Source organism: Camellia sinensis, chromosome 5 (genome assembly GCF_055761805.1).
Source record: "Camellia sinensis isolate YWXY chromosome 5, ASM5576180v1, whole genome shotgun sequence".
NCBI lineage: Eukaryota > Viridiplantae > Streptophyta > Magnoliopsida > Ericales > Theaceae > Camellia > Camellia sinensis.
This window is the reverse complement of record NC_138965.1, coordinates 116,349,403-116,377,112: the sequence shown is the minus strand read 5'-3', so window position 1 is coordinate 116,377,112 and position 27,710 is coordinate 116,349,403. Positions and strand designations below refer to the sequence as shown.

The following is a 27,710-nucleotide window of genomic DNA, read 5'->3' as shown; positions in this document are numbered from 1 at the left end:
TTTTTAAGAATCCCTTTCTCTTCACAGAGCTTTCTAAAAAATAACTCAAATAGATACTCACCACCTTGGTCAAAACTAAAAGCCTGAAAGCTCTTATCTAATTGATCTCGACCTCGTATGTCCAATGTCAAAAATCATCTCAAAACTTTTGACTTATGAGAGATCAAATAGTCTTGACTAAGATGTGTACCGTAATCTATAAATGTGTCGAGATTGGGGCTAGCTATCATATCCTTATACATATCCAGTCACAAATATCATAGTGGGCTAAATGCGCCAATACAGATGCCTTTCTGCGGCTTTCCTACTTACTTGTGCGCAACTATTGCAAACAAAGTTACACATTCACATGAGAGCAAGACACCACAAGCGAGTGGGCCCAAGAGGGCCCACTTAAACCATTCATGTCATCCTCTCAGCAATGTGATTAAGTATAAAAGTCGGTGTTCATGACCAATGTCATAAACTAATTCCAATCATTCTAATGTGTGAGTTCTCAAAGACAAGTGTAAAGGTTTAGGCCCAACTAGGTAATGACTCATGACTAATTAATGTTCACTAAATCATAAAAGGATGTTATGGAGATATCAAGTGCGCTTAAGTCACAAATTTAACTAGTAAGTACTAATTTGCACCTTCAAGTCAATTTTATTCTCCATACACTTTATTGTATCTAGTTGAAACATGACGATACTTCTCTTGCCATCTCTATTTCTTGCTTCATAGTTAGATGCAATTAATTCTACTATCCACAAGAAGAAACGAATAAGCTATCAATCTATGACAGCTACTAAAGCAACTTAAGCACGAATTAGGCCAAAGAGTCTAATTCAATGCAATGCTCTCTCAAGCAACGTGTCAAATTCTTAGAGTCACAACAACCTTGTCAGCCTTGACCTTTTCATTACTATGTTGCAACTTTTGCGCTTAGTGGTAAATTCCATTCAAAAGCATTAGCCTAGCTAAGGAATCATACAAAGAAGCACCTCCTCATGTCTCGCACTCAAGTGTGGAAACAGTAAGTTTCTAGACTTAGACAAGTTGACAGTGCTAATAGATTTTGCAGCCACTAGGCGCTAATCTTCTCACTTAGTGTTAATAGATTTTTGCAGCTTCTAAGCGCTAATCTTTTAAATTCAAGTAAAACTTCAACGCACACTATCATAGTGCGAGAAATTTTGCTCCATCCACTCCCATTAGTTGGGTAGAGAGCAAAACACTGCTCATACTGGCTACTTGTCATACACTTAATGACTAACTCATTTAAACTCGCATTTCTTGGATGACGTGACTTTGGATATTGCTTTATCTAATGACGCAACATTATTACAATTCAAATTTCAAAGTCAATCCGCACAGTGTAGTCAAGATCACATCTAGATCTATGGAGGGCTTATTAATTTCACAACTCCAAACTCGCTAATCAAAGCTACTTAGCATGCCACTAATCAAAGCACTCACATCAGTTTTATTGCGCCAAACAAGGCAACAAAACCACAGCAATATTGAATCATGTTTCCTTACTTTGGCTCAATTAAGGTTTGACCTAAAGTCTCCAAGACTTTTTACTTATCTAAAGAATAGGATTACATTGTTCACATTTGAACATCTCTACTAAGTCTAGGTCAACCAAATTAACTTCCATAAGCTAAGTCAATTAGAGGAAAAAATGGACATTGGGATTAATCTGATTAGCATATCATAATATAATTTTGCCGCAAAAATCTAAATTAAATAGTAACAATATTACACAAGTCGCAAGATCGAAAATCCGCTATACTCATAATCATATCTTGTGCAACAAGTGACAATTATCTACAATTTAATTCAATTTATGCGCAAAATATTACTTTTCGGGAGTAAATCTACAAAACTTTCTCTCAACTGAACAACTCCCACTAACTATGGCATGCCTAAAGTATGATAAAATATTTAACTTCATAAAAGAAAACATGCTAGATTAATTTAATCACGGAATTAAAATTCACAAATATAAATAAATCCTGCTATTTAAAATAATAACATACTACAAGTTCTAAACATTTAAAAGAACTTAACATGTTGTATACAATATTTAAATAATGCCATAATAGAATATTCACAAATATAAATAAATCATGCTATTTAAAATAACAGCATACTACAAGTTCTAAACATTTAAAAGAACTTAATATGTTGTATACAATATTTAAATAATTCCACAATAGATTTCGATAATTTTTGCAATTTTTTGGAATTTTCTAAAATTGTAAGTAATTAATAATTACATATGAAAAAGTGCAAAAATCATACCAGTAAATACAATTACATAGCAGTAGTCTACTGTAAAAATTCCAAGTCCAAAATCCAAGTCATGCTCCCCTAAGAGCAATTTACCAAACAAAACCAAACCAAGCCTTGAGTCCCATCAAATGGGGTCGGCTAAATGAATCCTTCTTCTCCACGCGGCCCTATTAAAGGTCCTTTCATTAGTCAAATTAAGTAGATTCATATCTCTATTTACGACTGAAAAATCTAGAAATCCCCTAGATATTGATTTGTGATTATGTATCAATTTTAAGCAGTATATAACAATCCCAATCAAACAATCAAGACAAATCAACACAACGATTTTAACGTGGAAAAACCACAATTGGAGCACCTCCAATTGTGATAAAAAACCACGGGCAACAGCCACAAAACAATCCACTAAGAAGATATAAAGGAATTATACAGGTATACTCTCAATTACCTAGCGAATCCACGCCCGAATTGAACCAACTCCTATGTGCCTCTTCCAACCCCGTCTTCACCTCAGAATTGTCTTAACGATGAGCCACTCCAGAATCCACCAAAGCTTCAGGCTCGAATTCTTCAGAATCCACCGAAGAACAACTCTCTCTTTTGTATAACAAACAAAAAACCCTTTGATGTATACTCTTTAAACCATGAGTTAAATACTCAATCAAAACATCAAAGAAAACTAGCAAAATATCCCCAGATATAAACCTTAACATTTAAAAAGAATATCTGGAGCAGTAATCCTAGTTTTGGACTGAAACAGATACTTATAGAAATCTAGGACTGCGAAGCTTGCACGAGCGAAGACTCTCTCGCTCGAGCAAGGAACCAAAAACACGTGTTTTCCATAAGTGGCTTCGCTCGAGCCACGCACCCTTTGCTCGAGCGTACATTCATCTCTTTCAGGTTTTTACACAAACGTAGTCTTCGCTCGAGCAAGAACTCCTTCGCTCGAGCGAGCAAGGGCGGACATGCAATTTTGAATGCAATTTTGCATTTTGCTTCGAGGGTGCTGCCCCTCAACCCCGCCGTAGCGCTGTCCCCTGGACCCCCGCGAGCTGACCGGGCAGCTCGATCCCCGTCATAATCAGCGAAGTGACAATCTTGAAAGCATTAACATCACAAACTTCTCTGCAAGGCACAATTCGGGTTGGATTCGCATCTAAAACTTATATCCTCACTGAAATACAAGAGCGAATAAAATTACAACTGAAAGGAGTTTTTATCAAACGGGATTGCCAAGAATAAAAACCTAACAACAACGTTAGCCAACGTTAATCTAAGCCTACCCCGTCCCATAACACTCCCTTCTACCGTTACAGCATCACATCTCTTCACTACTGTCTCTGTTGGTCTCCGTTGAATGTGACCAAACCATCTCAATCGATTCTCTCTCAACTTATCTTCTATCGGTGCTACTCCTACCCATTCCCGAATACACTCATTCCTAATTCTGTCTTGTCTAATCTTGCCACACATCCACCTTAGCATCCTCATCTCAGCCACACTCATCTTATCTACATGTTTCTTCGTTGCCCAACACTCCGTCCCATACAACATCGCTGGTCTAATAGCCATTCTATAGAACTTACCTTTTGGTCTAGTGGGTATTCGTTTATCGCACAGCACCCCAGACGCACTTCTCCACTTACACCATCCCATCTTAATCCTATGGGCCACATCCGCATCAATCTCCCCCACTGTTGTGATAATCGACCCTAAATAACGAAAATGTTCACTCTTAGGCAATTCTTGGTTCTCAATCTTCACTCCTCCTCCGCTTTCATTGTTACTGTTACTAAATTTACACTCCATATACTCTGTCTTAGTTTTGCTTATTCGGAATCCTTTCGATTCAAGAGATTTTCTCCAAATCTCTAACTTTGTGTTAACTCCTTCTCTAGTCTCATCCACTAGCACAATATCGTCAACAAAGAGCATACACCATGGCACGTCATCCTGAATATTTCTCGTCAACTCATCCACAACTAAAGCAAAAAGATAAGGGCTTAAGGTCGATCCTTGGTGTAACCCAACAGTGATAGGAAATTCATTTGTCTCTCCAACAGGCGATCTAATAGTGGTCACCACCCTTCATACATGTCCCTAATCACATCAATGTAACCTTTTGTCACCCCTTTCTTCTCTAACACCCATCATATTATATCTCGGGGCACTCTATCATATGCTTTTTCAAGGTCGATAAACACCATATGAATGTCTCTTTTCTTTTTTCTATACTTTTCTATTACTATCCTCAAAAGATAAATCGCTTCCATACCCAAATTGATTCTCTGACACCTCTGTTATATCTCGCAATCGACGTTCCATCACTCTCTCCCACACCCCCAAGAGCAATTTAATGTAAAAATATTGAATTATTCATTAATGGAAAATAAAATATTTTCCATAAAATTCTGAAACTTTAACATCTTGTAGAAATATTAATTACAAGTCCAACGGTATAAGCCATGCTTCAATCAGAATTATAACGAATAATATAAAAGCAATTAACATAGTTTTGAATTAAAAAACAAACAAACAAGGCCTTGACACAGTCCCACGCCTGCATCAGTGCGTGGTAGAGGCGGAGACGTCAACGTGCGTATCGGTGACGTCAGCGCACGGGTCAGCACCACCCTCTTCTTCCTCAATGACTTCAATGGCTTCAACCCTCATCCAAAATTAGGGTTTGAGTTTTCTCCTCAACCGTAAGTCAAAACCAGGCCCATAATATACCGTTTCGAAGGTTTCGAAATAAGGATTTCAAATATATAATTTTGACAACATAAAAATAAATTATGTAAATCCAACATACAGTCAAAGTTACAAAAATTAAATATGAATCTTCATTTTCCTCAAAATTCGACCGTCCAATTTTTGCAAAACTTTGCAAATATGATCTAAATAATATAGATTACAACATATATGAAATTCAGGATGATCAAAGATGATTCAAAATACATCAATTTTTTGCACAAATCATATCTATACATATATTCATACACAAATAATACGAAAACACCCAACAATGGAGTAGAACTACTAAAGAACTACCCACAGTATTCATAGTACAAAGGCAGAATGGAGTAGAATTACTAAAGAACTACCTACACTATTCACAGTACAAAAGGTGGAATGGTTTATGGGAAGAGAGAATGTATAATTTTTTTGTTGTTAATTACAGAACCCAAGTTTTGTTTATATAGGAGAGTTAGTAGAACCATATGATAGATGTATTATCCCAGATAATGTCTATCCCATATCAACAACATCTAATTAATAATTATCATCCAATATATTGACAATTATCCCTATCAAGATTATCTCATATCTTGAAATATAATTTATTATTTTATTTGGATCTCTTCTAATCGGGTCATGCAACTATGGGCAACCCAATTAGGTCCGAGTTCTAAATCTGACCCAATTTCCAACAGAATCATTCACTTTTTAGAATTCATTGAGTAGAATTTTCATGCAAAAAATTAAAATGATCAGACGTCGATAGTTATGTGCTTGAATCAAATTTGTATTATAAAAAATGGATGACTATTCTTTAAATAATATGCCTTCTATTTTTTTTAAACAAATATGATTCAAACATAAAACTACTGATATCCAATTATCTTAATTTTTTTACATGAATATTCTACTCAAAGAGCTCTAGTCCCAAAATGAGCCTATCATGCCTTAATACTTTCTCAAGTTAAGATGTCAATTTGAAAGAAAGTAAACTCATACTAAATTACACCCGAAATTTCCTAGAGTCTCACTTTTACTTGTTAAGTTAATATTAATGTCCACAGATATTTATGTTTCCAAATTATTAATATAAACTAGCATATGATGAGTGCAATTCTTTTCTTCTTATATAAATTATGAAAGATTTACCCATAAATTTTATATGGGGGAATGTTGATCTATTTAGTTCTAAGAGTTTTCTTATGAACCAATTAGTCCTTTTTGTTTTGAAAAATTATATTTATTTGATTTGGTGCCATTTGAGTTTAAGTAAATGCCTTTTTGTGATTCATTTTTTCAATTTTCTGATTCGTTTTTGGGATGAGAATGGGAATGTGAGGTGTGGAAGATTCTTTTTAGAGGGATTGGTGGCTGAAGTGTTGGTTGTTGAACGTGGAAATTTGCCTTTCTATTAGTGTGGTTTTCTGGTGTTACATTGGAGTGTTACATTAAAATGCTATGTTTGTAAAAAATACACTAAGGAATTTGTTAGAATATTACGTTATTACGTTTGAGAAAAGCACATTGAGGAGTTTTTTAGTGTGTTACATTGATTGGAGTGTTACGTTTGGGAAAAATACATTAAGGAGTTTTTTAGTGTGTCACATTGATTAGAGTGTTACGTTTGGAAAAAGTACACTAAGAAGTTTTTTAGTGTTACATTTGGAGTGTCATGTTTGGGAAAGGAACACTAAGGAATTTTTTAGTGTTACATTGATTAAAGTGTTACACTTGAAAAAAGCATACTAAGGAATTTTTTTGAAATGCTACATCGTTACGTTTGATAAAGTACACCAAGAAGTTTTGTAGTATTACATTGGAGTGTTACGTTTGAAAAAAGCACACTAAAGAGTTTTTTACTATTACATTGGATTTAGTGTTACATTGGAGTGTTACGTTTGGAAAAAATACACTAAGTAGTTTTTTTGAAATGTAATGTTGTTACGTTTGAGAAAAGTTTTAGTGTGTTACATTAGAGTATTACGCTTGGGAAAAGTATACTAAGGAGTTCTTTTTTTTTTTAGTAATTTTAACATTATGAGAAAACTCACATTTGTCCCTCAATAGATAACACACTCATGTTTATGCTTGACCCTTTATGTAATTCACACTAGAATGAGACCTTTGGGTCTATAAAGAAAAAGGAAGGACCAAACAGTTCATAAGATCAAATAAAAAAAAAGTTCATAAGATCAGTATTTGAGATTTATTGATGCTTCCCCCACAAATTATTGTCATTTCTTCTCCTTTACAAAAAAAATGCTACAGTAATATACTCTTATACTTTAGGGCACTCAGTCCAAAAGTGCAAATTATAATTTTGTTTGGCCAGAAATCCAAGCTCTAAAACACTTTGTCTAAAAGGATAAGTTCAAGTAAAACGACCAAAATACTCTCTCTCCCTCTCTCTCTCTATATATATATATGATACACAAACACATTCCATAAAAATAAAAAAACTCTCTTCTCCTCTCTTAGCTTTCCGACCTCGCTGCCCACCACCTCACTGTTGCTGTCATCCGTCGCCGACATGGCTCCGCCACTGCAGCGGAGATCTAGAAGACCATCCGTTGCCACAGTCATCTTCGATATCCTCCTCTGCCACCACTGCTCTGACACCTTTGGTTCGATCACAGACTACAGATCTGCTCCGCCGACCAGATCTGCATCTCCAATCTCCATCTCCACCAACCAGATTTGCTTCGTCATCTTCGATTTGCCATCTCCGTTGACCAGATTTGCTCCGCCGTCCAGATCTACTCTACCGAAGGATCTGAGGACATGTGTATATTTATCATTAGATCAAAAAAAGGTTGCTTCCTTTTTCCAGATCTCCTCTCCAATTTCTAGTTCTACCATTTTGATTTGATCAGTTTATATACATTATATATCCATATATATATACATACACATCACTAGCTAAACTCAGTTTATATACATTATATATCCATATATATATACATACACATCACTAGCTAAACGTCAATTGCGTGCTCATTCGATCGTCTCTCTCTTTTTACTTTGTCTTGGCTTGCATTTTAGTTGATGATTTTGCTTCGAACTTCGTTGTGTATTCAGGTTGATTATGAGTGCGCCGACAAACAATTTCGACATGGATCAAGGAGCCCTAGAGATCGGCATGGGTAAGGCCTAAAATGTATATCATATATACATTGATTTTAGTCTTAGGCTTTGTTTGAGAAGTATCGGTTGTGTGGGTTTGGAGCTATTTTAGCCACAAAAAGACAAAATAGGCTTTTTAGCCCAATAAAATAAAACATTACATCTAACCCATAATCATTATATTCTTTTTCTCACAAAAAGTCAAAAAAGCCAAAAGCCCTTCCCAAACGAGGTTTTTTAACCCCAAGCTAAAATAACCAATAAGCCAAAAAGCTAACCCACTTTTCAAACGAACCCTTAATGATGTTGTGTATGAAAAATTGAAATGTTCTTATTTTGGTGATGAAAATCAACTTAAGTGTTTGATGGATTGTGGAAAAACAGTTGACAAGGGTTTTAGAGTTGTATTTTTCTTGTCTAGTTGGTACATTTTAATCACTTGTGTTTGCTTATCATTGACACTTGTTGTTGTTTCAGATCTTCTACATAGGGACTACCAAAGCGACTTTGCTAGGGTTTTGCAACCGGTAGACAGTGTGTGACCACCACCGAGCGAAAGGAGGTCCACAACTTGCCAGATCTGATATATATATATATATAGGGTTGAATCCGAGGGTGCTTCTTGGAAACAAAGACAAAATGAGCTCAAGCTATGATCTCGTCAAGCAAATGTTGTATCTGTATATTAGATTTCGACACGGTTTTCTTTGGATTTGGATTTGGGTTGTCCGTGGTGATCTTTGGATTTGGGTGTGTGTGTGTTTTTCTAATCTTTTATCAGTACATCTATTTGTCTTCGTGCATGTGTATGGTTGTTTATCTATGTGACATATATGTGTTATTTTTGATCTGTCTGTCTTTGTGTGTGTTTGTCTTTGTTGTTGTTCTTTTGTTTGATTGCAATAGATGAAAAAAAGATTTTGACAGATAGGGAGAGAGACAGATAGTGTAGGTTTAACAGATAGGTACAAAATTTCAACAGATAAAAAAGAAGTTTGGAAAATTTTAAACAAATAGATTGACTTTTGTATTTTTTAAATAGGTAGAGAATAGAGAAAGAACTTAAAGATCGAATTCTGATAGAAAAAATTGAACAGATAGTAAAATTTAAACAAATATTTGAACATATAAAGGGAAAATTTGAATTGATAGTAAAAAAAATTCAACAAATAGTTAAAAAATTTGAACAAATAAATAAAAATTTGAACAAATAGTTAAAATTTTGAACAGATAGATGAAAATTTTGAATAGATAGTCAAAAAAAGACAGCAGATAAATTAAGAGATAAAATTGGAAACAAAATGTCTTTCAAAACAAATAAAAATACCTCTCACCAAATTATTTCACAACTTGTGGACTTTTCACCAACAAAAAATATCAACTAAACCTAACATCTTAGACATCTTCCCAATTGGATCTATAACTAATTTTCTCTATACCTATTTCTAAAATTTAATATTTAAAAGATATCTATTTAATCTGAACTACTCATAAACAAAACACATAATAGAATTATATGCGAAAAAAAATATTTTACGAATTAATCTTTCTTACTTTTATTAAAGTATTCAAAATTTAAAATTAAATATTAACAATATTTCTTATTTTTTTCACCTACCTTATTTATATTTTAATATTAATTTATATTGAGTTTCTTATTTAACATAAAGTTATTTATTACGAAAAATTATATTTGATTTAAACTTTATATACCTATATATATAATTATATGTAATACATAATTAATCCATCTATTTCTTTCTTAATTTAATCACAACATACTTGTATTTAATGTTTTAAAATAAATTTTGTATTATTTTTTAAATGAATAAAAAAAATTAAATAATTAGTTTCACTTTTAATTTTATATTACTAATTCTTCTTCCCATTTATCTATTATTTATGATATCAAAATGAGTGTTTATTTTATTATGTTATAATTTAATATCACAACAACTCATTTTATATACATATATATATATATATATCAAAGTTATTTATACGTTTTTAACACAATAGGACTATAATTATCAAATGTAGAACAATAAAATTAATATTATCAAAATAAATAATTAGGAAAGCTTTTAAATTTTTTTACTATGCTTTTTCATATAACATTGGAATATATATTGTACGGGGAGGAAATAATTCTCCTCGTATAATCCTGTTGACCAAGTCCACGCTCCTCCGCACGACGTCGCTTTATCACCTGAAAACACAAACGTGAGCTAGCCGGCGGGTGTTTGCCGGAAACCTCTCCGATGCCTAAGTCAGAAAAACTTGACAAATAGACAAAGCTCTAAGTTCTCAGAAAGATTGTGCTCAATTACCTCCTTCAAGGTGATGCTTGTGGGCTTTTATAAGTTTTCCGTGGCACAATCCTAGTAGGACTTGTACTTCTCCATGCAGAGTCCTCCTAGGATTCATTCTCCTAAGGATAATGCTTATCCTTTTACACCCTCCCCCACTGCTTAAACCAAGTGGGATGGTTTTGTCCATGGCCGAATTACTATTTGACCGAAGTAAAAATGGCTATGCCGAGCCACAAAGTAGGTCGTACTAACAGTAGTTCAGTTCTTCTTCATGCCACACCATATCTCGGTTCTCTCATACATGAACCGTGGTGTGTTTGGACTGGTCCACTGAGTAACAACATTACAACCGACCTATCCCGAATTCAATTATGACCGGACTATCTTTTTGAGACCGGACTAACTCAAGTTGTCAACCGAAGCAGCTTTACATTCCTTTAGCCGAAGTAACTTTATCTCTTCTGACCGAAGTAAGTCAATCATCTCCGCAGAGCCGGAATAAATCTATCGCTCTTGAACCGGAGTAACTTTAACAACTTGGGCCGGAGTATCTTTTATCTCCCCTGGGCCGGAATAACCTTGCGGCCTTTTTACCAAGTCCTTGGTGCTTTGGGCCACGAAGCCCACCACATAGCTCGGCCTAATTTTTATCAAAAATTACCCTCTCAATTGCCCCTTAATTCCATCTGCATAGCATGATTTGGGATTACCAGTCCATCAGCCGAACTGGCGCCGTCTTAAGATTTTCCAGCCGAGCTAAAAATACTTTAGCCTCTCCAGCCGTGCTAAAAACTCTCGAACTTTTAAGCCGAGCTAAAGTTTACTTCGGGCTCCGTTTTGTCCGGTAAAAAACGTCTCTTCAATCATAGCGTCTGTAACACTTCCCATTCCAGTGACACGTGGCAGGCTCTGATAAGCCGTGGCCAACTGTTACGCCGCCCTGCAGAAATTTTGTACAATTCCCGCCTCTTTTTGCCGCCTTTTTCTCTCCCTTCTTTCACAAAACAACCTTTCTACTTCTTGAATCACTTACTCTACTGTTTTCATCTTCTTTCTGTGCCTCTACTCCTTCCATACTCAAGCTTGTGTTCTTTACTCGCTGCCACCGTTTCCGACTCCAGTCTTCCTTCTCTCTTCTCTGGTAAGAAAATCTAACCATCTTGCTTTCTATGTTTTCGTACTTTACTTTCCATGCTTTGTATGTTTTTTGCAAACATTTTTCTCCATTTGTTGCTTTACTTTCGTACTTTTATGAAAAAACCAGTAGAACTCCATGTGTGTATGAACTGTTATGTAGAAAACCACTTTTAGATCCAAAATCACATAGCAACCGAACTAGGATCCTGTTTGCCCCCAAATAGATAGATATTTGTAGTCAATAACCGAACTCGCTTTAGCCGAAATAAGATCACCAAGTTTTGAATATAGCAAACTAGGAACCTCGGTGGTCAACCGAACAAAGCTTTTGGGGCCAAGTCGGCTCTCTGGGTTCCTAAACCGAACTCAGAAAGCCGCCCCCAGAGGCTTAACCGAAGTAACTCTATTCACACTGCAGCCGATTTAGGCCTTGGGGCTAAACCAGCTCTCTTAGTCTTTTAGACCGAACTCAGAAAGCTGTCCCTAGACGTTAAACCGGTCTACCGAGCAAACTGCTCAAACCGAGCTGCCAAACCTTTAGATGAACCGAGATAGAACCAGCTAATTTGAGGCCGAAGTAGGGCTCTTATACCTTGCTTTTAAATTGTAGCACGGTCCACTGATCAGTGCTTTAACCCCCTGTTTTTTACTTTGCAGACTTAGGTTACCCAGGCACTCCTGCGTGCGCTCAACTGAGCTTCTGGGCACGATTACCGCACCGAAATAACTTATTCGTTAAATTATACAACAAATGGGTAAGTATAGGTATTTAGTTGAGACCCCTGGTGGGATGGCCGAATTCAGGAAGGACTATGATATACCGGATGACGTTCATTTGACTTTAGCAAAAAAGGACGTTATTCCATGGGACAACGAAGGTTTCGTTCCTTTTACTCTTCAATCCATAATTGAGACCGGACTACGGTTTCCTGTACAACCGTTGATCTGTGAGTTCCTTAGACAAACTAGGTTATGCCCCACCCAACTGTCCACCAATACATACCGTATTATTATGGGAATAGCCGCACTAAACCACCAAACCGGTTTAAACCTTGGCCTTGCCGAAATATTCCATCAATATTCCATCGGCTCGAAAGATGCTGGATGGGTCTATTACCTTAGGATCCGCCGCCGCCGAGAGAAGATTGTTAAGCACACACCGGACAAAGACCTTAATGATGATGACTTCTTCTGGGTCTCTGGGAATTTTGAGGATTTTCAAGCCCAAATTCCTAGCCGACCTATAAATTGGAAAATGGGAGAGCCTGGTAATTTAACTTCGGTCTTGTTCCTTGTATGTTATCTCGGTTTTTTAATCTATTGACCGAACTAACACTTCTTCTTTTTTGCAGATTTCGCCCACCTCCATTCCCTGTATAGCTATCCCAACCTTGCGGTTTTGCGAGCCGCACTACGGATTAAAGAAAGAAGTTGGGCTAAGCTTCTGAACTTCGAGCCGACCTACCGGTACAGCGGTCGCCGAAAAGCAAGGGTAACCGATTTCCTTCTTGAGGAAGCACCAGAACCGGACCCAACTTTACCCGAAATAAGACTTGTTCCATTAACTGCTGAGGAAGAAATGGCAAAGAAGAGCAGAGTCAGGGCCCTTCTAACTGCATCAACCAGAGCCGAAGTACAGCCATCCGTCGAGGTGCAGCCTGCTGTTGTGGCCCTCCCTTCTCAGCAGCCTTCCTCATCTCGCCCTTCCAAACGCGCCCGAAATACATCGACCGAACGGCAACTAGTCGATGAGGTTGAATCCATCCCCCAGAGTCCTCGACCTTCCCCCCGACCGGAGCAAACCGACCGAGCTGAATCTCCGAAGTGGGCTCCGCCGCTGACCTTCAACGACCGAGACATCAAAGCTACTGACTCGGTCGTGGCTGAGAAAGACCACCAACTGGCCTTTAACCTGGCCAAAAGTGTGTGCCTCCCCAAGGACATGGAGCACCACTTAAAGCAACTGAACACCGAAATGAAATCAATTCGGTCTGCTTCCAAGTCCATGATCTTGGTAAGTAGCTCTGTCTGTTGTTTCTGCCCGTATTTTCCAACTTTTACTTCGGCTGAAAAGAAATTTTTGTTTTGCCAGGCCTTACAAAAGAACAATATTACATACAAGAAAGTTCAAGAACTAAGAAAAACTACAAGGCAAGCAATGGCAGAAGCCGAGGCAAAGGCGGCCGAACTAGCGGAGGCCGAAAGGAAACTGTCCGAGCTTCAAGCAGAGAACGGTCGACTTGCCGATGTGGTTAGTTCGGCTGAAGCAGAGAGGCAAAAAGCGGCCATTGTAATGAAAGACAAATATCTGCGTGAGCTGCTGAAGCTTGAGAAGAGAAAAGACGCCGAAATAAGCGAATTAAAAAAGAACATGGAGGCGGCCGAAAAGGAGGGGTACAAGCGAGGTTACAAGGAGGCAGAGGAGGCCTATGTAAAACAATGCGACGCCGCCAAGGAGCTTTTCTTCAAGTGTGGCTGGAGGGCGGCTGTGGAGAAGCTCGGTCATGATCAACAGACCGAGGTCTTCGACCCTCCAGCTTACTTTATACCGAAGTCCCTTGCGGCGTATGCAGACGCTCTGCAACAAGAGTTTCTGGAGGACTCAGACACTGATGACTCCTCTGCTCCTGAAGACATTCCGGTTGTTGGTGCCGACCCGTCACTTCGGTTGGAACCCATGGTAGAGGACCTTCCTGTCGAGCAGCCGAATGAAGACGTGGTTCCAACCGAAGGAATCATGGCAGCCGAGAGTGAGCTTCCTCTTGAGACCGGTCTTCGAGTTGATGATGCGGCTTTTGATGCTGAAATTGATGAACTTTTCTCTTAATTTTTTCTTCTCTTTGTAACCGAAGTATGCCCCTTTGTAATGACTTTTCTTTGAATGAAAATTTTACGCAACTCTTATTCCGGTTGTTTGTGTGTATGCTTGCATTTTGTAATGTCTTCTATTACTTCGATTGTTATTTCGGTTTAGGCTGGTTAAAATATGCTTACTAGCCAACCACTCCTTAGCCGATATAATCACTTCGGCTGAGGAGTACAAAGTGTTGGTTCATTCCAGCCAACCACTCTTCAGCCATACACTCACTTCGGCTGAAGAGTAACAAGAGTTGGTTTATTCCAGCCAACCACTCTTCAGCCATACACTTACTTCGGCTGAAGCGTAACAAGAGTTGGTTTATTTCAGCCAACCACTCTTCAGCCATACACTTACTTCGGCTGAAGAGTAACAAGAGTTGGTTTATTCCAGCCAACCACTCTTCAGCCATTCACTTACTTCGGCTGAAGAGTAACAAGAGTTGGTTTATTCCAGCCAACCACTCTTCAGCCATTCACTTACTTCGGCTGAAGAGTAACAAGAGTTGGTTTATTCCAGCCAACCACTCTTCAGCCATACACTTACTTCGGCTGAAGAGTAACAAGAGTTGGTTTATTCCAGCCAACCACTCTTCAGCCATTCACTTACTTCGGCTGAAGAGTAACAAGAGTTGGTTTATTCCAGCCAACCACTCTTCAGCCATACACTTACTTCGGCTGAAGAGTAACAAGAGTTGGTTTATTCCAGCCAACCACTCTTTAGCCATTCACTTACTTCGGCTGAAGAGTAACAAGTGTTGGTTTATTCCAGCCAACCACTCTTCAGCCTTACACTTACTTCGGCTGAAGAGTAACAAGAGTTGGTTTATTCCAGCCAACCACTCTTCAGCCATTCACTTACTTCGGCTGAAGAGTAACAAGAGTTGGTTTATTCCAGCCAACCACTCTTCAGCCATTCACTTACTTCGGCTGAAGAGTAACAAGAGTTGGTTTATTCCAGCCAACCACTCTTTAGCCATTCACTTACTTCGGCTAAAGAGTAACAAGTGTTGGTTTATTCCAGCCAACTATTGAAGTTAGTTTTTCCAGCTAACTTATAGTATTTGGTTATTCCGACCAAATGTCCTGCAGCCTGGATCCTTATCCTGGGCTTAGGAAGGGTGTTGGTTTAATCCAGCCAACCTCTAAGTTAGTTTTTCCAGCTAACTTAGAATAGAATGCTTGCAATATACTTAAACTTTTACAAAGAACAACTTGTGCTAAAAAGAATTTCTCATTTTATTGAAGGAAGAGAAAATTACATATGTTTGAAAAAAGAAAAGCTAAAAGTAAAATAACTTGAGATTGGCCGTATTCCATGGCCTAGGGATTGCCTTGCCATCCTTGTCTTCTAGGTGGTATGCCCATTTGCCTGCTAATCCAACCACCTTATAAGGACCTTCCCAATTTGGGCCTAACTTGCCGGCTCCTGGGATCAAGGTGTTTCCCATTACTTTGCGTAGTACCCAATCCCCAATCTTGAATTGTCTTGGATGCACCTTTTTGCTGTATTTTCTGATTAACTCTCGTTGGTATGAGGCGATGTGGACTAACGCTCTTTCTCTTCTTTCTTCTGCAAGGTTGAGTTCTAAGGCTATGGCTTCTCCATTTAAGTCTGGATCAAAATTTTCGCTTCGAATTGTGGGGAGGCCAACTTCTAGTGTGATTACTGCTTCCATTCCATAGGCTAAGGAGAATGGTGTTTCTCCAGTTGATCGCCGAGGAGTGGTGCGGTAAGCCCATAAGACGTGAGGAAGTTCATCCGCCCACTTGCCTTTTGCTTTCTCTAGCCTTTTCTTTAGTCCATCCAAGACGACTTTATTCGATGCTTCAGCTTGTCCATTTGCTTGAGGATATGCCGGTGTGGAATTGTAGAACTCTATCTTGTATTCTTCACAAAAGCTTCTGAAGATTCTGCCGTCGAACTGAGTACCGTTGTCTGAGATGAGTGCTTTTGGTATGCCAAACCGAGTGATGATATTCTGCCAAACAAACTTTTTCACATCTTTTTCTTTGATTGACGCCAATGCTTCTGCTTCCACCCACTTTGTGAAGTAGTCTGTTGCTGCGAGAAAGAATTTTCTGCCGCCGGGTGCTGTTGGAAGTGGTCCTACTATGTCCAAGCCCCACATTGCGAAAGGCCATGGGCTAGTTAAGGGTAGGAGTTCTCTTGCTGGTTGATGTATTTGGTGTGCGAATTTCTGGCATTTTTCACACTTCTTCACATATTTCTCTGAGTCTGCTTGCATATATGGCCACCAATATCCTTGCGAAATAGCCCTGTAAGCGAGCGACCTTCCCCCTTGATGACTTCCACACACCCCTTCGTGTATTTCAAACAGGAATGCTTCTACTTTGCTGGGATGAACGCACTTGAGGTAAGGCCCAGAGAACGACTTCTTGTATAATGCCAAAGATGGAGATAGCCAAAATCGCTGCGACTTTGCCCTTATTCTGTTGGCTTCTTTTTTCTCTTCTGGTAGGATGCCGTCTTTCAGGAACAGGATGATGGGATCCATCCAGGAAGGGCCTAATTCTGCGCAACATACTTCTTCTGCTTCGGGGTCTTCTATGCTTGGCCTTGGTAAGAAGTCGATGAGTAATGGATGAGGGATTGATGTATCTGCCATTGAGGCAAGGCCTGCTAGCTCGTCCGCTCGGCTGTTTTCCTCCCTGCCAATTTGTTCTATCCTTACCACATCAAACTTCTTGATCTCTGTTCTGACTAACTCTTGGTATTTGGCCATTCTGTCGTCCTTTGCTTCGTATTCGCCAGAAATTTGGTTTACCACCAGCAGAGAGTCACTGTACACCATTAGTTCGGTTGCTTTCATGAAGTGTGCCGACTTGAGTCCTGCGAGAAGCGCCTCATACTCCGCTTCGTTGTTGGATGCTGGGAAGCCAAGGTTGATTGCTTGCTCTATAACCAGGCCGTCTGGAGAGATGAGGACTATGCCAAGCCCTGCACCATGTCGGTTGGATGCTCCATCCACAAAGAGCTTCCACATCTCTCTAACGAATAGTTTCCAGCAAGTGGAAGGATCAGACGATGCCGTGGGGTCAAGGATGGTGTTTTCTTCAAAGTCCATGTTGGCTGTCTGCCCTTCGTCCTCTGTTTGAACTGCTGGTGAGCCTTTGTTTGTCTCTTCCTTGTTGTCCTTAGTATGGTCTGCCTTGGTGCTTGATTGACTACCTTCCACTAGGGGTTGCGCTATTCCGGCGTCAACTTCCGTCCCTAGTTCGGTTGTGTCAGTCAGGTCGACTGGGCAGATATGATGACTTCCAGGAGTAAACTCTGCGACAAAGTCTGCCAAAGATTGGGCTTTTATTGCGGTCTTGGGTTGGAACTTAATGTCGAATTGTCCCAACTCCACTGCCCACTTTAAGATTCGCCCACTAAAGTTCGCCCTTTCAAATAGAGCTTTTAGTGGAAAGGCCGTGAGGACGACTATGGTGTGGGCGTGAAAGTAGTGTGCCAATTTTCTGGATGTCATCATTAATGCTAGTGCTAGTTTCTCCAAGGGTAAGTACCTTGTTTCGGCTCCCAATAATGTCTTACTGACATAAAAGATGGGCAAGTGTTGTATTCCTTCTGCACGAACCAACACTGCGCTAACTGCGTGCTGAGAAACTGCCAGGTACAAAAAGAGTTCTTCACCAGGTACTGGAGTAACAAGTAGTGGTGGGGAAGACATGTACTCCTTCAAGCTTTCCAGAGCTCGGTCGCATTCTTCATCCCACTCAAACTTGGCCTTTAAAGCTTGGAAGAACGGTCGTAGTCTGTCCGACGACCTGCTTATGAACCGGTTGAGTGCAGCCGCCATACCAGTGAGATGCTGCACTTCTTTGACTGAGTTTGGTCTCTTCAACTCCTGGATTGCTTTGATCTGAGAGGGGTCTGCTTCTATACCTCGGTTGGTCACCAGGAAGCCCAAGAATTTGCCAGATCCAACTCCGAATGCGCATTTGGATGCATTGAGGCGCAACTTGTGTTTCTTCAGGATCTGGAACATCTCGTTTAGGTCTTTAAGATGGTCTTTCTCATCTTTGCTTTTGACCACCATGTCGTCGATGTAAGCCTCCATAGTTCTGCCTAACAATGGTTCAAACATCTTGGTGACCATCCTTTGGAATGTCGCCCCTGCGTTCTTTAGGCTAAAGGGCATGACCTTGTAGCAATATAACCCCCTTGGTGTCGTGAAGGACGTGACCTCCTGGTCTGGTTCATGCATGGCGATCTGGTGGTAGCCTCTGTATGCATCCAAAAAGCTAAGTCGGTTATGCCCTGCCGTTAGGTCCACCAGTTGATCTATCCTTGGTAGAGGAAAGCTATCTTTTGGGCACGCCTTGTTGACTGTTTTGTAGTCGACGCAGACACGCCATTTACCATTCTTTTTTGGCACTACGACTGTGTTGGAGATCCATCTTGGGTAGTGCACTTCCCTTATTGCTCCTGCCTCCAGCAGGTTGCCTACCTCTTCTGCCACTATTTCGGCGTGGTGGAGTGCCGATCTGCGTGTGCGTTGAATGACAGGTCTGGCGGATGGGTGGACATTGAGTTGGTGACTGATGAAGTTTGGGTCAATACCTGGCATGTCGTAGGGCGTCCAGGCAAACACTTCGATATTAGAGGTCAAGAATTCCAAGACCTCTGATCTCTCAGTGCTGGACAACGATGAGCCAAGCAAGAAGAACTTTTCCGGGTTCTTCTCATCTATTTTTACCTCCACCAAGTCCTCCACCGCTTTCTGATCAGCCTCTTTGCCGACGTCCGCGAATAGTTCATTACTCTCGGGTTCTTCCACCGAATGAACGTATCCTTTGGCAGTTCGGCTTCCATTTGCTGTGGCGAAGCACTGTTTTGACATGATCTGATCGCCATAGACTTCTTCAATTATACCGGCGTCATTGGGGAACCGCATTACCTGGTGGTATGATGACGCTACCGAGCGCATGGCATGCAGCCATGTTCTGCCTAGGATGATGTTGTAGGTGGAGGGGACCTTCAATACCCAGAACTCCACTTGTTTTGTTACACTTCCTGCTCTGACTGGAAGGATTATTTTGCCGACAGGCCACTCTGGCATGGAGTTGAATCCAATCAGGGGAGAAACTGCAGGTGCCAAGTCTTTGTCTTGCAGCTTTAGTTGTTTGAATGTGTCGTAATACATGATCTCACATGAATTACCCTGGTCAATCAGAATCCGCTTGACGTCAAAATCCTTGACTCGGAGAGTGACAACCAGGGCATCATTATGGGGGCAGTAAATTCGTTCTAAGTCCTTATCCGAAAAGGACATGACGTTTGTTGCCTCTGTCCTCCCCTTCTTGATGGCAGGTTGGGCACTTAATACTTCCCTAAAGTGCTCAGCCTTCTTGATTGAACCTCTGAGCTCGCATACGCGCTCAGGTTCAAAAACTCCATGAATTACATTGATAATGCCTTGAGGTGGTGCATCGATTGGCATTCTATTGGGGTGGTCATTATGATCTTGGGGGGCCGGTTGCGCTCCTCCTTCAATGTATTTGTCCAAGTGGCCTGCTGCCACCAATTCTTCCAAGTGCTGTCTCAGTGGCGTGCAATTCTCAGTTCGGTGCCCCTTTTCTTTGTGGAAGGTGCACCGTGATCTGTCGTCGTAATTCTTCTGAGCTTCCCCTAGCTTGGCTGGCCACTTGACAAATGGCTCGTCTTTTATTTCGCTTAGAATTCGATATATTGGTTTTTTGAACACCGTTGTTATGGCAGTGCGGATTCTCAACCATCTTTTGTCTGGGTCTTCTCCGTTATCTCGTCTGCCACGCCCGCTTTTATTCTGTCGATCTACTGTATTGACCTTTGCTGAGGTCTTCTTTTCTGGTACTATGATTGCACTAGTTTTCGCTTTTGCACGTGCGCCATCCTCTTCTACCCTGATGTGCTGATGCACTCTCTCCATCAGGGCCTCCATGGTGAGGGGTGGCGTCATGGTAATTGAATCCCTTAGTCGGTTCCCTACTGGTAGGCCTCTTTTATATTGCGCAATGGCTAGATTGGTGGGGCAGTCTCCAATCTGGTTGAATGTCTCCCAGTAGCGACTGTTGTAAGATCTGAGGGTCTCTTTTTCACCCATGTCGATGGAGAGTAACTGGTCTATCTCCACCGGTGTTTTAGTATTTGTCCGAAACCTTGTTACGAACGCTTCTGCCAATTGGGCCCAGGAGGCTATGCTGCCCTCTGGGAGCTTTTCGAACCAAGTCAAGCCTAGGTCGCCCAGACTTGACGGGAAGAGTATGCACATTAAGGCCTCGTTTCGCCTGTACACAGCCATGACTTGGCGAAAGTGGCTCAAGTGTGAATACGGGTCCGTCTTCCCTTCATATGTATTGAATTTCGGCTGAAGGAAACCTGATGGTAGGGGTGCGTTTTCGATCGCTGGGACAAACGGCGAAGTCTGTAGTCTTGCCAATGCCTTGTCTGCTGGTTCGTAGGCCGGTCGCGGTATTGGCATTCCAACCTCAACGCTTCCATGCGTCCGAGGAGCCAACCGTTCTAAGGCCGAAACTCGGTGTGGATCCCTTGCCCTGGCATCTTCCTTGCATCGTGCTTTTTCTTCGAGCACGGTTCGTAAGTCGGATGACCTGGGCAGCTCCGTTTGTCTAGATCTGGTTTGGTGTGAATGTGAAGGCCAATACGTGCTTCCTTCAGTGTATGATCTTTCGGATCTCGTCCTCTCAGACCTGGAGTGACGAGTCCTTGAAGATAAGGAGTGAGTGTCGCCTGTCCTGAGGCTTCTGCTCTCTCCTTGGGAGGGTGTAGTATTCCTACTACGATTCTCTAAGTGGCGAGGGGGCGTCTTGTGCTTGCGCCCCTCTCCTGTCGCCACATCTTTGGTCTTCATCTGGCGTTTTAATGCTTCCATGTCTGCCGCCATCTTCCGAATTAGTTCATCTTGTTCCTTTACGCGATCTTCCAGGGCTTGAGGATCAATCCTCCTCCTTTGCCTGTCAGGACTTTGAGAGTGACGAGGGCTGCTATTCCGCCTTCCCCTGCCACTCCTCCTGGAGTTATGCTGTTGGGGCTCCAAATCTGCCATAGGAGGGACAGAGGGTAATCCTTCACGCCTTGCGCCCCCGTCTGGAGTTAGTCCGTCGACGGCGGACTGCGGTAGTTCTTCAATGTGTGCCATTGATTTGAGAGAAAGGAGAAGCTTAGTCAAGAGGTTTTTGTTCTTGTCTGTTCTTCCCACAGACGGCGCCAATTGTACGGGGAGGAAATAATTCTCCTCGTATAATCCTGTTGACCAAGTCCACGCTCCTCCGCACGACGTCGCTTTATCACCTGAAAACACAAACGTGAGCTAGCCGGCGGGTGTTTGCCGGAAACCTCTCCGATGCCTAAGTCAGAAAAACTTGACAAATAGACAAAGCTCTAAGTTCTCAGAAAGATTGTGTTCAATTACCTCCTTCAAGGTGATGCTTGTGGGCTTTTATAAGTTTTCCGTGGCACAATCCTAGTAGGACTTGTACTTCTCAATGCAGAGTCCTCCTAGGATTCATTCTCCTAAGGATAATGCTTATCCTTTTACACCCTCCCCCACTGCTTAAACCAAGTGGGATGGTTTTCTCCATGGCCGAATTACTATTTGACCGAAGTAAAAATGGCTATGCCGAGCCACAAAGTAGGTCGTACTAACAGTAGTTCAGTTCTTCTTCATGCCACACCATATCTCGGTTCTCTCATACATGAACCGTGGTGTGTTTGGACTGGTCCACTGAGTAACAACATTACAACCGACCTATCCCGAATTCAATTATGACCGGACTATCTTTTTGAGACCGGACTAACTCAAGTTGTCAACCGAAGCAACTTTACATTCCTTTAGCCGAAGTAACTTTATCTCTTCTGACCGAAGTAAGTCAATCATCTCCGCAGAGCCGGAATAAATCTATCGCTCTTGAACCGGAGTAACTTTAACAACTTGGGCCGGAGTATCTTTTATCTCCCCTGGGCCGGAGTATCTTTTATCTCCCCTGGGCCGGAATAACCTTGCGGCCTTTTTACCAAGTCCTTGGTGCTTTGGGCCACGAAGCCCACCACATAGCTCGGCCTAATTTTTATCAAAAATTACCCTCTCAGGAAAGCTTTTAAATTTTTTTACTATGCTTTTTCATATAACATTGGAATATATATATATATATATAATTTTGTATCTTAATTCATATAACATTTGGCCTCTTTTTTATCAAAAATTTATTGATTGTTTGAATGAAAAAATGATAGTGTCATTTCTTTTACATTGGAATATATATTTTAGCTTTTGTATCTTTGAATTTTCACACAATTTGCAGTAGTTTTGGTCTCTTTAACCTTATTAAGAACGAGTCAATGTAATTATGTCAAAATTATATGACTTATTATATTTTCTCTAAATCTCAAGGGAGGTTACTATAGTTTACCCAATTTAATTTATACATGCTTCCCTCTATATAAATCATGGATGAAAATTTTCTAAACTTGACCGTTATCTTATGCTTATGGGAGTCACCACGAATCCTATTTTAATAATTTGAACAATTCATGTTATATGATTTTATATAGGAAAACGCTATGAATCTCAAATAATTTACTATATATTTTACCAAATCTTTTACATGGTGGGAGACCCACACAAACTCACATGTGTGTGGGTCCCATACTTAAGTGAGAGGTTTGATAAAATATTTGGTAAATTATTTGGGATCTCTAGCATTACTCTTTTATGTGTAAGTGTATTCATCTCAAAACAAATTGAGTTTTTTGGAGACAAATGTGATAAAATGTTAAGATTATTGGATAAACCTAATTTTTTTCATGAATTATATACACAGAAGATTCTACAAAATAAACAGTCTGAATCATCGAAATAGAACCTATGATTGGTCCTATAAGCCCTACCATAATGGTCAAGTTCGAATTTAAAGTTGAGAGAAGCCCATTCCACATATACTAAAGATCAACAATGCACATGTGAATATTTGATAATTTATTTAGAGTTTCTAACATTTTTGAATAAAGTTATAACATATAAAGAAAAGAGAGAGAAGTGACATGGATTTAAATAAAGTGTTTTATTTTTGAGTAACCAAGCCCACACCACGTAAAAGCTTTTTACATTTGTCTCTTATACTTTTTACAAAATAAGTATTATAAATTAACATATTTACCGTTATCAAATCAATTTAAATGCATGTGGATGATCTATCCATTATAATTCAAATTATTGAAGTGAGGGCTTGCAGTAAATCTAACAAGGCCAAATAACACGATCCAGTCCAGGACACAATCTGTATCCAAACGAGAAAGAAATACAAGTACTCACCTTTTAAACGTTTATCCTTGATAGTGAAAGGTTCCGTGATTGCTTCTCTAACTCTAATTCCATGAGAACCATCATCATCAACGATTCTTGCACCTAGCCTGAATTCAAACATAACCTAGAACACCAATCCCTCTTTCAAGATTCACACGAAAATCTCCAGCAAGAACAGCTATTTTTTTCCCTTAGTTTAACAATCTTACTATTGAATTCTTCTTTTGTCCAATTTTTTCCATTAAACTCGCTCTCAACAACTACTATTTGCACAATTGCTGAGGCTTCAGAGCCAGAGTTAACAACTTGTCCAGTAAGAGAATCAAACAAAGCTACTTCTATGGAGGTATCTATCTCTTCCCTTCCAGTCCATACAACATGAGGGAATGTCTTTGTGAAGTTTAGCTCTAATCTTCTTTCATTCTCTGGTTCCAATTCAAAGTGCCCATTGTTTACCTGGAAACATGGTAACAACATCAAGATGTGAGTACTGTCCGAAATTAATACAGATGGGGTAAACACAAAATAAACAATATAAAATATATATTTGTATATAAAAGAGATGATAATACTATTTTTTTCATCCATATAACTAATAAATTATGGATGAAAAAGGAAATAAGTGTCATATCAATTAAGGGAACTCAATAAATTATGCCAAAAACTATGAGACTTATTATATCTTTTTAAATATCAAGGGAGATCAGTGTAATTTACCATATTTTTAATAAAAGTCTATATTTTTAAATATTTTTTCAACGATTTTGCAGATTGAGTTCTTTAATTTTTGATTTGATTTGATTTTTTTTTACAAATATGCATTATTTGTTGACTCGATTAATTTAGTTCAATTGATAATATTGTTAGCATTTTTAAGGAAAATTATAATTAAATTGGTTGAAATAACACACTTAGTTGAGTAAATTACCCATAAAAATATTACACATAACACTTGTGTGCATATTTTCAATAAAAAATGCTAAGAATTGTAATTAATTAATGCTACGAATTGTAATTAATTAGACCAAAATGAGACAAAGTCATAAATTCATGATCAAAATCGAACCAATTAAAATTATATGAATTAAAATAATACAATAACCAAAATACAAGGATTGGCATTGTAATTTGCCAAAAAACAAAACAAAACAATTTAAGTCGATTCGATAATTGTAACTTGTTCAATTTATTAGGTTTGTCACAAACAATTATATGGTTTATTTTTTAAAAACATAATTGCCATCTACTTTTTTGGTGATAAATGACATAAATTGAATAAGTTACGATTATTAGATCGACTTAATTTTTTTGTGTGAATGCAATATATGAAATGTTCAACAAAATGAACCGTTTAGATCATCGAAACAGAACTCGTGGTGAGTCTCACGGCTCCAAACAACGCTCTCTAGTTTGCCTCTATTTTTTATACATGTCATATTTTTTATGATAAATATTATGTAATTTTTTAGTATAATTATGATAATTTATAATTCACAAATAAACTTAGCATTTTGATAATAATAAAAAAAACTATGTAACATTATTGTTACAAAAATTAACTTAATTTTTTTCACCACAAAGCATCGTTGGTACCTCTATCAAATAATTATATAACATTTATCATAAAAATAAATAACGCGTAACCAAAAAATGGTATAGAAGGTAAAGATGACAAAATTCACCACCCGATTGTATTTAATCAAACCCGATCATAATAAAAAAACATTTTCAAAGAGCATTAATAAAGTAGGATCAAGTATAAGGATAGGTAAATCAAAATTATCAAGATTATGATGAATTTAAAGTCGTATCATTAAAATAGTTAAATTTAAAATAAAAAATTCACACAAAATCCCAAAATTATGGACCATTTTCATCCCTGCATATGGTAAACTCCCAAAGTGATTACCCTTTTCTAATCACGAAAAGAACATGCTTCCAAAATGATTCCGCATGATAAATCATTCTAACCCACCATTTATAATGAAGGATCCGTTTGACAAGTTAGGTTAGCACTAAAATAATTAATCACATCATTATTTATCTTTTTTATAATATATTTTCATAAAATAATTAAAAAATTAATTAAAATATCTTATTCCCAAACATCCCCCAAAAGATATGGAAATTACAAGTACAGATGCACATCAAAACAAAATATGTGAAGGGACCAAATCAAAGCAGCAGAGTTGAGAATGACAAAGCTGTCCCAAAATTCAGGATATATATATATGAATAAACCCAAAATAAATGAACCAACTTTTTTTGTTTTTTTTTTAACTGACAATAAATGAACCAAAATTGAAAAATACATTAATGAGCTTTCCGAAATTCAACAGAGTACATGAAATCAACAGAATTCAGCAAAAAGAGGCAATTATATTATCGGACTTACAAGTCCTCTGTGAAAATAGTCTATGCGATTCACGATCCATTCTTCAACTTAGAGACAAAGAAGGATTGGGCTCTGCGATTCACGATCGCTGAAAAACATGATGTTTGACTGTAGGCACGCCTCCACACCCCCACACCCACACATCCTGCAATGTTTGCCATTTTACCGATTTTGACTCTGTCAGAGAGTGAGAGTGAGAGTGAGAGTGAGAGTCAGAGAGAGAAACTTTTTTTTTAAAATATTTTTTTAATCTAAATCTATTATTTAAATACGGCATTTATAATAGCTAAGCTCATCCTCTCTTTCCCGTTGGTATTGAGACATCTCAATAAGCCTGTGCCAATAATGTTTTGTTTGGTTTTGTTTATAAATTAGGAAATAGATTTAAAAAGAGAAAGTAAAACATAGATACAATTTAATTATATTTTATCTATTTTTTTCTCTTTTATTTTTAAATTTTTATCTAAATTCATAAGTAAACACAACGTAATAGGGTCACAAATTAACAGAGTCGTTCGTAAACAAGTTCGAGTTCGACTCGGTAGAAACTCGTTCAAAATTTTATTAATTCAAATTTTATTTAAAATTTTGATAGAAACTCGGTTCATTAAATTTTTATTTAAAATTTTAATAAATAAATTCAAACATACCAAAATTTTGTTCGTTAACTCGACTCGTATAAGATTTATTTAAATATGTATAAAAAAATAGGATAAATATGTCATGTATATATTTAAATAATAGTAATGATAGATATTGTTATTTTAGTAATCACTTTTCTTTTATATATTGTATATATAATTGTGTAATTAAAATTTTAATTATCATAAGAAAATATAAATTTATAATTTTTTTGACTTGTGAACATGCTTAAGTTCGAGTCAAGCCTAAACTAACTCGACTCGAACTCAGTCCATTAAATTTTTATTGAGCTCAAAATCAAACTCGTTAAAATATTAATAAATAAGTACAAACATACTAAAATTTGACTTGACTTAACTCGTTTACAAGCCTTAAAATAGCAAACAAAAATCCTATTTTCAATCCAAAAACAATTTGATGTTAGTGTAAATGATGAAAATAAAGACGCATTTCCAATCCAATATAAAATCGTAGAGATAAGGGCAAGCCAAAGTAATGACTAGAAAAATTTGAACTTCTAAAAATTGCATTAGAAGTCTCAATAATTTAGAATAATTATAATAAAGTTTTTACAGGAGTCATAATACTTTAATTTAGATCTTTGTGTTGGACAATCTTCACTGTATTTAAAAGATTTAATTCTATTGTGTACACAACAACAAATAGAATTTAAAGAAATAAAGAAAAGGAGAGAACTTGTTTGATTACAAAAATCAAACTCGAAATAAAAAATAAATAAATAAAAACAGATTTTATTTTGTTACAAAAACAAAATTAAAATCTGATTTAAATAAATAAAAACAACCCTGAAAATAAATCAAATAACTTACTTGATTTAATTTCTTCGAATTATTTTCTGATCAAGTCCAGTGTTTGACACTGTGTCCTTAA

The 27,710-nt window shown here is 38.3% G+C and overlaps 1 long non-coding RNA gene across 2 annotated transcripts; it reads right to left on the bottom strand.

Moving 5' to 3' along the window:
* Positions 1 to 2,217: 2,217 nt before the first annotated feature.
* LOC114321018 (uncharacterized) lies at positions 2,218 to 26,496 on the bottom strand. 2 transcript variants are annotated; one of them, XR_014330047.1, is made up of 3 exons: positions 26,178 to 26,496; positions 23,792 to 24,238; positions 2,218 to 2,450 (listed from the first exon to the last, which is right to left on the bottom strand). It is a non-coding gene; the product is annotated as an uncharacterized LOC114321018 (long non-coding RNA). The 2 variants fall into 2 exon arrangements; XR_003650134.2 differs by lacking the exon at positions 2,218 to 2,450 and adding an exon at positions 7,216 to 7,798.
* Positions 26,497 to 27,710: the final 1,214 nt, after the last annotated feature.